This window comes from Rhinopithecus roxellana, chromosome 1 (genome assembly GCF_007565055.1).
Source record: "Rhinopithecus roxellana isolate Shanxi Qingling chromosome 1, ASM756505v1, whole genome shotgun sequence".
NCBI lineage: Eukaryota > Metazoa > Chordata > Mammalia > Primates > Cercopithecidae > Rhinopithecus > Rhinopithecus roxellana.
The window spans coordinates 160,075,923-160,089,234 of NC_044549.1; the positions used below are offsets into that span (position 1 = coordinate 160,075,923).

The following is a 13,312-nucleotide window of genomic DNA, read 5'->3' on the forward strand; positions in this document are numbered from 1 at the left end:
CAGAACTCTATTCCTTTTTATGACCAAATAATATTTCATCATAGGGACATGCTACATTTTGTTTTCCCATTCATCAGTTGAAGTAATGTTTACTGAAAAATGTAACTGAAATTCAAAACTGTTTTTAATAGCATCTGATTTCTGCTCATCTGATCTGGTTGCTTACCCCTGACCTCTCCTCACACACACAAAAAGTTTGTTTTTTTTTTTTTTACTATGATGATCAAAAAGTTTCTGACTGGCTTTGAACTTTACTTCACTGGCGAGAATCCTCCATTCCAATCCCCATAAAGAGGTAGGCCTGGGGACCCTTGTTATCCTGCGTGGCCTGGGATCAAGAGCATCAGCATCACCTGAAGCTCGTTAGAAACGCCGACTCTCCAGTCTCCCAGACCTGTCTGGATTAGACTCTGAACTTGAAGGAGATCCCCAGGTGAGTCCTGTGCCCATTTGCTTTGACAAGCTCTGCCCTGGACCCCTCTTTCTTACCCAGGTCCGTGTTGAAATCACCTGGAAGCCTTTGAGAACAATGCCAAGGACCTGCCCGCCTTTCTGAGATTCTGATTTCACTGCCCTAGAGTGGGTACCAGACTTAGAGTGTCTCCAGAGCTCCCAGGGGATCCCACTGAACAGCCAGACCTGATGCAGATCTCTTTGAGGAGCAATCCCAACTTTTGTCTGTAAACCACTGTCATTTAGGGATGTTTAGTCTACATGATTTAAGCCACTAAATTTGCAATTCTGTTAAGCAAAACTCACTGGTTCTCGTGAAGCAGCTGCAGGCCCCTTTTAAAAGTGACTGGAGTATGACGGCCAGTTACACCTTATGAGAGGGTGTTCAAAGTTCTGTTGACAAAGACGGTTTGTGTTTCTAAGAAAACACAGCTGAAGCCCTGTGAAGGGTAGGTTGCCAAAGATGTGATAGTTTTTCTTGGTTCATTTTTGGTTCCCCATTTACAAATTTGCTCTGCAAATTTGGAATGGCTACTACTTTAAGCAGCGTTTACCCAAAAATGACTTCTTCCTTACTCCTGCCAACAGAGTAAATACAGTAAGAACGGACATCTTGGGTAGACATCAGGATGTCTCTTTTTAAACAAACCCCATCCTGATCTTATCTTTGCTAAGGAAGCTGTGGCAGCAACAAGCTGTCAAATCAATTTCCCTCCCTTCTCATCCCTCCGAGGATTTCCTTGAATGCATGTGTTTCTGTTCCCTGTCATGTCACTGGGCTCACACAGCAGTCACCACAGTAACCATCTCACGGGTGGGGTGGAGAGTTCAGTATCCACCCTTCGTATCCACAAAAGGCTTTGCCACCTTACGGGGGGATTGTCTATGTTTCCTTGTCATTGACAACCCTGCCCCATTTCTGTTCCAGATAGTGGCACAGTAATGCTCCAGATGGAGGCCACTTTTCTTGGAGTTAAAGGAAACAGGAGAGGGATGTGTGGTGTTTGTGCCATGCATCCTGCCATTATCCAACTCACAGATACGTGTGTGCATCCTCTGGACTTTCTGGCTATGGTCTTTTCAGCCACCTCAGAGATTGTGTCACCTTGGCTTACCGAAGGGAGTGACCACATGAGAATCAAAGGCCCCAGGGTTCCTGAAATCCACACCAGGCAGGGCACATACAGGTGTCAAATCACTTCTTGGGTTCTCTCCAAAAGCAGCTAAATGACTATGCTGTTAACTTGATCTATTTCTCTCATACTGGGCCAGCGAACTCTGCTTTATTTTCCAGATACCTAGTGCTAATTCTCCTGTGTTTGTGACAAGTTACTAATTCCAAATCTGGGCTATTTTTCTACTACTTGAGGCAGATTCCTTAGAGGTTTTTAATCTGATAAAGAGTTCTCAAACCTGGGCAATCCAAGGTGTGAGTCTCAGTTTGAGAGAGGACAGAACTCCTTTGACCCAGCAAGTCAGAGATCTTTCCTGGGTAGTGAGTTCTGTGCCCACAGAAGCAAGCATGGCTTGCTTAGCAGTACAATACCTTGGGCCTGCCATGGACAATTACTTCTGGTTTTGTTCTTCAATAAAGACTTTTGCTTCATTTTCTGGTACACTGCCTTTCTGATCACATTACAGGTCTGCACCTGCGTGTCTGTGCGCATGTGTGTGTCCTTTGTAAATAACAGCCTGTTCTTTTCTTTCAGCCAGTCCTTGCCTGCTCCCTTGCCCTGGCTTTTTTATTTTTTAAACTGGTTTCATTCTTTTAAATCAGAACTCCAATAAACAATTGAGTAACCTGGCCTGAGGTCCCTGCCTCCTGGAGGTGGGAGTATGCACACAATGCTTATTGGCAATTTCCACAGAAGTGTGTTGAGCCACTTGCAATGCGATTTATTTTTCCTCCAGAACAACTGATCACAACTTCTGAGACATCTCTGATGTCCTCTGCAAACTCCAGCGTGCATGTTCCTGCATGTGCTCTATTGACAAGGATTTGATGCGAACATCGTTTCTTTCAACTTTAGTACGTGTATCTGCAGAAGAATCTGTGCTCTTGTTGGTTCACAGAGCTGACTTCTTCGTTGGTTTCTATGACAGCTTTCTGAAACAACGGCTGGGGTGTGTGTGTGTCTGTGTGTGTGTGTGTGTGTGTGTGTGTAGAGGAGGAGAGAGAGAGAGAAACAGTGCCCCATGGATTGATTTCATTTGATCATTATGCCTGGGTTTGCAAGTCTGTCACTCCACTGCATCCCTGTACTATCATGCCTCTCTTCTACTCCTTTTACTTTTTTTTTTTCTTTTTCTTTTTTTTTTTTTTTGGGACAGAGTCTCACTCTGTCACCCAGGCTGGAGTGCAATGGCGTGATCGCGGCTCACTGCAACCTCTGACTATCAGGTTCAAGTTATTCTCGTGCCTCAAGCATCCCAAGTAGCTGGGATTACAGGCGTGTGCCACCACGCCCAGCTAACTTTTTGTGTATTTTTAGTAGAGACGGGGTTTCACCATGTTGGCCAGGCTGGTCTGGAACTCCTGACCTCAGGTGGTCTGCTCGCCTCAGTCTCCCAAAGTTCTGGGATTGCAGGTGTGAGCCGCCGCGCCCGGCCTCTCCCTTTTCTTTCTCTGCCCCTCTTGCTTATTTTCTTCATTCCTAATCATCACATCCAGTTTCATCCACTTTAACACAGAACATTCTATATGATTCTAAATTAATTGAACTTAAGAAGTTTTACTGTTCTCTGTTATTAAACATCAGCAGAATAAAATGGTTTCTTTTTCTTCTTAAAGAAAGAAAGGCCGGGCGCGGTGGCTCAAGCCTGTAATCCCAGCACTTTGGGAGGCCGAGACGGGCGGATCACGAGGTCAGGAGATCGAGACCATCCTGGCTAACACGGTGAAACCCCGTTTCTACTAAAAAATACAAAAAACTAGCCGGGCGAGGTGGCGGGCGCCTGTAGTCCCAGCTACTCGGGAGGCTGAGGCAGGAGAATGGCGTAAACCCGGGAGGCGGAGCTTGCAGTGAGCTGAGATCCGGCCACTGCACTCCAGCCCGGGCGACAGAGCGAGACTCCGTCTCAAAAAAAAAAAAAAAAAAAAAAAAAAGAAAGAAAGAAAAAGGGTGGTAATTAAAATGCTTTCTTTTTCCTCTTGAGTTTTTTGGATGCCATATATATGGTTTTGATGTCAAAATTTCAATCACCCTATATGATCCCGTTTTTTTTCAGTTTGTATTAAACCAAGAGCATTTTCCCGTAGTATTAAATATCCTTAGGAAATATACTTAATCATTTATAAGTTGATGGCATTTTTAGTGTTTTGTTTTAATTTGGGGATACACAACCTAATATATCCATTGGTCTATTGCTAGTGGTAGAATTACAGGATTTGAAAGGTAGATTTTCAAAGCTTTCAATAAATATGACTCCACTGCCTGCCAGCCGCGTATGAGTGCCCAGGTTAGCGCCCATGCATCTGGCATGGAGCAATATCTTGGAAAATACAACTTTGCTCATTTAATAGGTGAAAATGGTATCTTCATATTTTCAATTGGCATTTAAGTATCAGTAAGTTGAAGATCTGGAGATAACAGCATTTAGAAAAGGAAAAAGTTTACTTGCAAGAAATATAGGGACCTCAGAAGGAACTGCTCATCAGATAAAAAACACAACAGGTCATTAACACCAAACACTGCAAAATTATCAAGGTTACTGAATTTACCGTTGGTGTGTTCATGACAGAAAACCAGCAATTTTCTTACGGGGTTATCATTTCTACAAAGGCTGGAGTCGTCTTCAGACAGCAGTTTTGCAAAAGTCTGGGATAAAGTTGTTTGCGTTGAACAGTCAGCAACTTACAGGAAATGCTCTGGAATTCATTGATTTGGGGGGGCTAGAACTAGAGAGGGTTCAAAATGTTTGTTTTCTTCTAACCATGGGACGTGACGCAGGCAAGAGACCAGTTTTGCTTCCATGAGATTTTTCAGGTGTAGACAGGATTGTGTGTTTCTGCTTGTATAACTATATGTGTCTTTTGCCCTGTTTAATTGTACTGGGACTTACCTTTTGCTTATTGAATTTTGCTATACATTAAAACTCCATTGTCCTAAAATGTAAAAAAAATAGCTTTCAGTGTCATTTGCCTTTTCGTTTATGATATTTTTATCATAACTAACACTTTCATCTTTATGTAGTCAAATTGTTCAATTAGTTTCCTTATAATTTCTGCTTTGGCACCACACTTAGAAAGTCCTTTTCAGTCGGGTGTGGTGGCTCACGCCTGTAATCCCAGCACTTTGGGAGGCCAAGGCGGGCGAATCACTAGAGAGCAGGAGTTCAAGACCACCTGGCCAACACGGTGAAACCCCGTCACTACTAAAATGATGAAAATTAGCCGGGCATGGTGGTGCACATCTGTAATCCCAGCTACTCAGGAGGCTGAGGCAGAAGAATCCCTTGATTGGGAGGCTGAACCCGGAACCTGGGAGGCTGCAGTGAGCCAAGATTGTGCCACTGCACTCCAGCCTGGGTGACAGAGCAACACTTCATTTAAAAAAAAAAAAAAGGGAAGAAAGAAAATCTTTTTTGGCTTTTTTAATATTGTTGATAAGCATCCCACAGAATGAGAGAAAATATTTGCAAATCATATAACTGATAAAGGATTGAGTTCCAGAATATACAAAGAATTCCTACAACTCAACAACAACAAAAACACTCAATTAAAAAACTGACAAAGGGCTTAAATAGGCATTCCTCCAAAGATATACAATGGCAATAAGCACATGAAAGGATGCCCAGCATCACTAACCACTAGAGAAATGCAAACCAAAACCACAATGAGGTACCCCTCACACTCATTAGGAAGCTTATTTTTTTCATGATATGTAGTTAATAACAAGAGTCAGTAAGGATGTGGGAAAACTGAACATTGGAACCGCTTTGCATTGCTGGTGGGAACATAACATGGCGCAGCCGCTATGGAAAATAGTATAGTGGTTCCTCAAAACCTTAAAAATAGAATTAGCATATGATCTAGTAGTTCCACTTCTGGGTATATACCCACAAGAATTGAAAGCAAGGGCTCAGATATTTGTATGCTGACATTCATAGCAATATTAATCACAATAGCCAAAAAGTAGCAGGAATCCAATTGTCCACTAAGATGAATGGAGAAACAAAATGTGTTCTACACATACAATGGACTATTCTTTTTCTTTTTCTTTTTTTTTTTTTTTTTGAGACGGAGTCTCGCTCTGTCACCCAGGCTGGAGTGCAGTGGTGCGATCTCGGTTCACTGCAACCTCGGCTTCCCGGGTTCAAGTGATTCTCCTGCCTCAGCCTCCTCCTGAGTAGCTGGGATTACAGGCACGTGCCACCACGCCTGGGTAATTTTTGTATTTTTAGTAGAGATGGGGTTTTGCCATGTTGGCCAGGCTGGTCTCGAATGCCTGACCTCATGATCCGCCTGCTTCAGCCTCCCAAAGTGCTGGGATTATGGGTGTGAGCCACCGCGCCTTGCCCATACAATGAGCTATTTGTTTAACCTTAAAAAGGAAAGAAATTCCGACACCTGCTACCACATAGATGAACTTTGGAGATATTATGTTAAGTGAACTAAGCCAGATACAAAAGAATAAACACTGTATAACTCCACCTATATGAGGTACACAGAGTAGCCAAATTCATGGAGACATAAAGTATAGCGGTGGTTCCAGGCACGTGGGGGAGGGGAGGGTGGGGAGTTGTTTAATGAGTACAGAGTTTCATTGTAGGAAGATGAAAAAGTTTTGGAGGTGGATGGTGGTGATGACTGTGTAACAGTGTTCATGTGCTTAATGCCACTGAACTATACACTTAAAATGATTAAAATGGCAAGTTTTATGTATATTTTACCACATTTAAAAGATATTTTGCTTACATTTCCTCTTAATACTTTATAATTGCATTGTGTACTTTTCAGAACTATCCTGGCTGTGAAAGCATCAGCAATTCCTGTCTACACTTCAAGTTTACCCATTGGTGGTGACAGGTGGTGGTTGCGTGCCTGGTGAAAACGAAATCCAGGCTGAGTTAGAAATGAGGACAGGCCTTGAGAGATGGAGTCAGGCGTGCTCCTCAGGCTCTTTTGATGACAAGGAGCACGGATTTTCTTAGACTACCTGTCCCACTTACTATCACTGTATAACAAACTACCCTAAAACTTTTTGATTAAGCAAAACCATTTTATTATATGTCACAAATACATGGATGCTCCATGGTTTTTTTGACCTGCCCTTGGAAGACACATCGTGTTACTTGCACTGCATTCTGTTGACTATGGTAATGTCAGCTCATATTCAAGGGGAAAGGAATCGTAGACTCCGTCCTGATGGGGGAGTGGCAAGGTCACATCGAGGAGAGCATGTGGGATGGAGATACTGTTGTAGCCATCTTTGAAAAATAGACTCTCCTCCATTGCTAAGAAAAAGAGGATTTATTATAAAAATACAAAAGACTAGAATTAGGAAAACCCTGGAATGAACCAGTTGCTCTGTCTCTGACCTCTGCATGTCTGCTTTGCCCTCTCTCTACTCAGTTTCCCTTGGTCTTGTTTGGTTTCCCTCAGCCTCTGCTCCTCCCCAGCACACTGGCCTTTGACCCGCTAGGGCCTCTCCAGCCTTTCTCAAGCTTCCCCGAATGTGTTAGTTCAAATTTCAGAGAGAGGCTCTGACTGGCTCATCTCATATGTCTCAGCAACACTTGGTCCAATCAAATGGAGGGGCTGGCACAGGCTGGGAGTAAAGGGAAAGAGGAGCTGGGCGGCTCTCAGATCACCCCGCACTGGTTCTCACACCTGGCTGCATATTGGGATCACCCACGCAGCTTTAAAAACAGACCCACGGCCTGGGTCCCACCCTCAGAGATTCTGATTCAATTGATCTGGGGTTAGAGACTAAGTATGTGTGTTGTTTTAGATGCGTGGTACCCATGCTTCTCCCAAAACCAGGGAATTTGCTGCTTGCTGTGATGACCGGGGAATAGCCGGCAGGTGTGGACAGCAAGCTAGCCCAGGGAGTATCATTTATCAGACAGGGAAAGAAAAACAGGCTTTTCTTGCTTTTTAGCATGTGTTGTTGCTTTTGTTGTTTTTTTCACAAATCTCAAAGAAATTGTGAACTCGAAGAGACCTTAGAGACAATCTAATACAACACATTCATTTCCAGGTATGGAATAGGGCAACCAATTCATCCTGGTTTAGCTGGGACTGCCCCACCTTTAGCATTGGAAGTACCGCCACATCCCAGGGAAATCCCTAAGTCCCAGGCAAAATGAAAAGGCTGTACCTTATATAGAAACTCCAACCCATTAGCAGTCACTCCTTGTCCTCCCTGCCCCCAGCTGCTGGCAACCATTTATCTACTTTCTGTCTGTATGGATTTGCATATTCTGGGCAGTTCATATAACTGGAATCCCACAATATGTGGCCTTTTGTTTCTGGCTTATTTCACTTAGCATGTTTTTAAGGTTCATTCATGAAGTAGCAGGTGCACATACTTCATTTCTCTTTATGGCTAAATAACACTCCCTTATATGGCTTTACCACATTCATCTGTTGATGGACATTTAGGTCATTTCCACTTTTGGGCTATTATGAATAATAGCTCCTGTGAACATGTGTATGCAGGTTTTTGTGTAGACATGTCTTTAGTTTTCTTGGGTATACACCCAAGAGTGGGATTGCCGGGTCATATGATAACTCTATGTTTAACATTTTGAAGAACTGCCAGACTTTATTAAAGTGTCTCTATCATTTTATGTTTGTACCAGCACAAATACGAAGATTCTAATTCCTCCATAGCCTCACTAGCACCTGTTATCATCTACCTTTTGATTCTAGTCATCCTAGTAGGTGTGAAGTAGTATGTCATTGTGGTTTTGATGTGTGTTTCCCTGATGATTAATCATGTTTAACATCTTTTCATGTGCTTATTGGCCATTTGTGTATCTTCTTAAAGAAATGCGTATTCAGATCCTTTGCTCATTTTACTGGGTTATTTATCTTTTTATTACTGAATTGTAAGAGTTCTTATCTATTCTAGATACAAGCCCCTTGTCAGATACATGATTTACAAATGTTTTCTTCCTTCCAGTGGTTTTCTTTTTCATTTTCTGGAAGGTGTCCTTGAAGCATAATAGTTTTTAATTTTGATGAAGTCGCATTTATCTATTTTTTCTTTTGTTGCTTGTGCTGTTGGTGTTATAGCTAAGAAACCATTACCTAATCCAAGATCATGAAGATTTAAGCCTATGCATTCTTTTAAGAGTTTTATAGTTTAGCTCTCACATTTATTTAGGTCTTTGCTCCATTTTGATGAAGTTTTGTACATGGCATGAAGTGGGAGTTCAATTTCGTTCTTTTGCATATGGCTATCCAGTTGTTTCACCACCATTTTTTTTTTTTTTTTTTGGAGACGGAGTCTGGCTCTGCCGCCCAGGCTGGAGTGCAGTGGCCGGATCTCAGCTCACTGCAAGCTCCGCCTCCCGGGTTCCCGCCATTCTCCTGCCTCAGCCTCCCGAGTAGCTGGGACTACAGGCGCCCGCCACCTCGCCGGCTAGATTTTTGTATTTTTTTGGTAGAGACGGGGTTTCACCATGTTAGCCAGGATGGTCTCGATCTCCTGACCTCATGATCCGCCCGTCTCGGCCTCCCAAAGTGCTGGGATTACAGGCTTGAGCCACCGCGCCCGGCCTTCACCACCATTTTTGAAGAAACTTCCTTATCCACTGAATGGTCTTGGCACCCTTTTAGAAAACAAGTTGACCATAGATGTATAAATTTCTGTCAGGACTCTCACTTCTATTCCATTGACCTATATATCTATCCTTACACCAGTACCACACTGTCTGGACTACTACAGATTTGCAGTAAGTTGTGAAATAGAGGAATATAAGTCCTCCAACTTAATTCTTCCTTTTTAAGATGACTGTGGTTATTCTGGATACCTTGAATTTCCATATGATTTTTCTTTTTAGTTTTTCTCATTACTGTTGGGTTTATTTTTTAATTAATTAATTTTAATTGACAAATAAAAATAGTATATATCACATGCAACATGTTTTGAAATATGTATACATTATAAAATGGCTACATTGAGCTAATTAACAAATCCGTATGATTTTCAAGATCAGTTTGTCGATTTCTACAAAAAAAATCCAGGTGAGATTTTGATAAGGACCGCATTGAAACTATAGATCACTCCAGGGCATATTCCCATCTGAACAATGTTAAGTCTTTCAATCCATGGACATAGGATGTCTTTTCATCTGTGTAGGTCTTCATTGATTTCTTTCAGCAGTGTTTTGTAATTTGAGTGTACTAGTCTTATACTTCTCATGTTAAACTTATTCCCAAGTAGGTTACTCTTTTTGATACTATTATAAATGGAAATGGAATTTTTAGATTAATTTCATTTTCTGATTGTTTACTTCCAGCATATAGAAATACAATTGATTTTTGTATATTGATTTTACCTCCTTGCTGAACTTGTTTAATAGTTCTAGTAATTTTTAGTGGATACTTCGTAATTTCATATATACAAGACCTATGTCTGCCAATAGATAACATATAGTTTATTTCTTCCTTTCAAATCTAGATGCCTTTTGTTTTATTTTCTTTCCTAATTAATTTGTCAGTTAGTTGAGTGTTGAGTAGAAGTGGTGAGCACAGACATTCTTATCTTGTTCTTGATTTTAGGAAAAAAGCATTTGTCTTCCACCATTATGTATGATATTACCTATGAGCTTTCTTTTTGTAGATGCCCTTTATCAGGTTTAAGAAGTTCCCTTCTAGTCCTGGTTAGTTGAGTGTTTTTGTCATGAATGTATGTTCAATTTTGTCAAATGCTTTTCCTGTGTCTACTGAGATGACCATGTGGCTTTTGTCCTTTTTTCTATTCATGTGGTATATTACATGATTTATTTTCATATATTGCCAACCTTGTATTCCTGGGATAAATCCCACTTGGCCAGGGGGTGTAATTCTTCTAGTTCACTGATATTTTGTTAAAGGTTTTTGACTACATTTATAAGGGATATTGATCTAGAGTTTTCCTTTATTGAGTTGTCTCAGGTATCAGGGATAATACTGGCATCATGGAATGAGTTGGGAAATGTTCCCTCCTCTTCTACTTTTGGAAAGAGTTTGTGAAAATAATGGTATTCGTTCTTTTTCAAATGTTTGATAGAATTCACCGAGTGAAGCCATCAGAGTCTGGGGCTTTCTTTGTGAGAAGTTATTTGATTACTAATTCAATCTCTTTACTTGCTGTAATTCTCTACATAGCATTCATCTTGAATGCTTACACAATACTGTGTCAGGTCCAGTGCTAGTTCTTAAATTTCTTTTGGGAGGTTTGGAGACTAAGAAGAGGGAAAGGGGCTAGATTCGTTCATTCATGTGGGTGTTCTTTCGAAACATGTATTGAGTACCCCTGGCTGTGTTCTGTGCTCAGCCCTGAAGCTACTAAGACAAAAAAGACAGCCACAGGAACTACCCTTAGGACGAAGGCGTGAACAAGCTGATTTCAGATCAGAGTCTGGATGGCCGCCTGCTGAGTGTGACAGGAGACCCAGCAGTGCTCACTGGTGTTGGAGTCATTCTTAGCTCCAAACAAACGATGATGCCTCAGAGTCCTCTGGCACTTTGTAGGTTATAAAGTGCTTTCACTTATAAAATCTCATCACAGTTGATCCTTAGAGGCAATTCAGCAAAGTTCATTATTCCTCTTTGCAAAAGGTGGAAAACCAACGTTCAGAGACGGTCAGTATGAATTCAAACTTTTAGGCAGTGCTTCTCCTGTACTAGATCCATGTAAGGCCCTAGAAGATAAAGATATGACAAGGTTCTTGCCTTCAAGGAGCTGTCAGTCTGAGACAGAAAGAAAGAGACAGGAAGTCAGAGAGACGTAACAGTCTATGATGGTCATCTCACAGGGTGAAATGGAGGCAGAGAGGAGGGAGTTCAGAAATGGTTTCGCCATGAACGTGACCCTTAAAATGTGGCTGGGAGCAACCTGGACATTACACCAGGAAATAACAAAAGTCATTCAGAACTGGGATGACTATACATCCTAGTTTCCCCAGGATAATACGTTTGCTTCTGTTGTCACAGTTTAAGTATCAGTAGCACCCTTTTTTCCTCTCAAAATACATGTTTGATATATGCATGCTTTCAAAGTATTTCCCTAAAAAACTGTTGTAATTATGAAGAAAAAAATAGTAACTTTACTGTAGAGAAATCTGGCAGATGCTTAATCCAGTAACGAAGATTAATATCTTCACAGATGGTACCGATGGACATCATGTGCCTCCTGTTGAGATGTGCTGAGAGCTTTCCGCGCTATCCACAGAGAGGTCCACACGGCATTGTTCTGGATTCCAGTCGTAACTTAAAGGGAAACTGTCACAATATCCGGAGCCCTTGATGTCCTGCAAATGAAGGAGGAGGATGTCCTTAAGTTCCTTGCAGCAGGAACCCACTTAGGTGGCACTAATCTTGACTTGCAGATGGAACAGTACATCTACAAAAGGAAAAGTGTGGCATCTACATCCTAAATCTGAAGAGGACCTGGGAGGAGCTTCTGCTGGCGGCCCGTGCCATTGTTGACACTGAAAACCCTGCTGATGTCAGTGTCATATCCTCCAGGAATACTGGTCAGAGGACCGTGCTGACGTTTGCTGCTGCCACTGGAGCCACTCCAATTGCTGCCGCTTCACCCCTGGAACCTTTACCAACCAGATCCAGGCAGCTTTCTGGGAGCCACAGCTTCTTGTGGTTACCGACCCCAGGGCTGACCACCAGCCTCTCACGGAGGCATCTTATGTTAACCTACCTACCATTGCTCTGTGTCACACAGATTCTCCTCTGCACTATGTGGACATTCCCATCCCATGTAACAACAAGGGCACTCACTCAGTGGGTCTGATGTGGTGGATGCTGGCTCGGGCAGTTCTGTGCATGCGTGGCACCATTTCCCGCGAACACCCGTGGGAGGTCATGCCTGATCTCTACTTCTACAGAGATCCTGAAGAGATTGAAAAAGAAGAGCAGGCTGCTACTGAAAAGGCTGCGACTAACAAGGAATTTCAGGGTAAATGGACTGCTCCAGCTCCTGAGGTCACTGCTACTCAGCCTGAGGTTGTAGACTGGTCTGAAGGTGTGCAGGAGCCCTCTGTGCCTATTCGGCAGTTCCCTACTGAAGACTGGAGCGTTCAGCCTGCCACGGAAGACTGGTCTGCAGCTCCCACTGCTCAGGCCACTGAATGGGTAGGAGCAACCACTGAATGGTCTTAAGCTGTTCTTGCACAGGCTCTTAAGGAACATGGAAATAAGGTTGATGGAAAATAAACATCAGCTTCTTGAAAAAAAAAAAGTGCTGAGAAGGGCCGGGCACGGTGGCTCACGTCCATGATCCCAGCACTTTGGGAGGCCGAGGCGGGCAGATCACACGAGGTCAGGAGTTCGAGCCAGCCTGGCTAACATAGTAAAACCCCGTCTCTACTAAAAATACAAAATTAGCTGGCTGTGGTGGCATGTGCCTGTAATCCCAGCTACTCAGGAGATTGAAGCAGGAGAATTGCTTGAACCCAGGAGGTGGAGGTTGCAGTGAGCCGGGATCACGTCTCTGCACTCCAGCCTGGGCAACAGAGTGAGACTCTGTCTCAAAAAAAAAAAAAAAGAAAAGAAAAGAAAAGAAAAAAATGTGCCAAGAAGGACACAACAGCACTTTTGTGATATTGTTGCCAGAAAAATATAAACCGCATCTAGTCACTAAGAAATATCAGACAAACCCCAACTAAGGGACATTCCACACAACAATTG

At 42.5% G+C, this 13,312-nt stretch overlaps 1 pseudogene; it reads left to right on the forward strand.

The window, feature by feature from the left end:
- The first annotated feature begins 274 nt into the window (after window positions 1–274).
- LOC104655088 lies at window positions 275–12,913 on the forward strand (annotated as a pseudogene).
- The last annotated feature ends 399 nt before the right edge of the window (window positions 12,914–13,312 follow it).